The following is a 1,394-nucleotide window of genomic DNA, read 5'->3' as shown; positions in this document are numbered from 1 at the left end:
TATAATAGTACTGGATACAATATCAAGAGTATTCTAATTATTGAGTTTAAGTCACCATCAGTGACGTCACGAATCAGATCTAACTTTTAAAGCGGAGTGACCGGCGGTCATAGGTCATCAGGGGTTGACAGGTCTACTATTTCTCAAAGTTTTAATAACCATTTTTGGGGATCGGGAACAGTTCTGCCGTTAGATGTTTGTAATTTAATTCAGTAAAATAATTCAACCAGTCTGGATCAATTAAGTACAACAGAGGTTAATTGTTATAACTTAAACCTGGCTAGTAACTTGGAAAAACTTTGACTAGGCGGAAGGATACAAGGTTCTAGTCTGGGCTAGGCCAGACGAGGACAAATCAGTGTGGTCACGGAAGCAGCTGGGATAAGAGGTCAACATCTTACCTCTCCCCCCAAGACCAGCACAACACCCAGAGCTGGTCGCCCAAGGTATAGTTGCTATTGTAAATTATAGGGATAGTCTTCTCATTTGCCATTCAGGTCAAGTAGGGAGTGTTAAAGTGATAGGGAGTGAACACATTTAGATTTTGTTTTAGTTTTCTTTTAATAAATTAAATTTGTTATTAATTTGCATTTTATTGTTTCCATGTGTTTTATGTGTATACTTGTCCTGGTCACGTGGTCCACACGAGGCAGAGTTGCATTGGGCGCCGATTCTAACATCGAATCGGAATTATCATTACCGTGTAATTTATTCCACACTCAAGGTCATCGTTTATCGTGGGGATCAAGCCCCTAGGTTGATTAATTAGCGTGATCGATCCAGACCTCGATCATTGCTCTTGTATTACTGGTCTGGTGGTGGCAGCAGAGGTGACTCTAGGGTTTTGTTCAGAGCTTAGGTCACGTCATACTGGGTGTAGAATCCTAAGTCGGTCAATCGTCTTAGGACCACGTGGCGTGGGGTTGGCTTTGGTAAAAGTTTTGGAGTCCCTTGGTTTAGAAATAAAAGTAAGAATACGGGTAGAGGGAGTAGAAAGAAGGAAGTAAAGAGAGAGGAACCCTAACCCGTGTTACACTCGGATAGTAATCTTGGGCATAGCATTTTACCAAATCACCTCATTCTTTGGGGCACACGTGAGGAAAACAAATGCGAACAAGCCTGAATGGTCCCCAGGACAATATGCAACTGAAAACTCACACCGCAGAAGTGACTCGAACCCATACTCCCAGGAGCCACGCAACTGGTATGTACAAGACGCCTTAATCCACTTGACCATCACGACCGGACATAATGAGGTGATAGCCGAGGCTATTTGAACCACCCCACCGCCGGCACTCGGATAGTAAAATGCTATGCCCAAGATTACTATCCGAGTGCCGGCGGTGGGGTGGTTCAAATAGCCTCGGCTATCACCTCATTATGTCCGGTCGTGA

Source organism: Procambarus clarkii, chromosome 2 (genome assembly GCF_040958095.1).
Source record: "Procambarus clarkii isolate CNS0578487 chromosome 2, FALCON_Pclarkii_2.0, whole genome shotgun sequence".
NCBI classification, from domain to species: Eukaryota; Metazoa; Arthropoda; class Malacostraca; order Decapoda; family Cambaridae; genus Procambarus; species Procambarus clarkii.
This window is presented reverse-complemented; position numbering follows the sequence as displayed.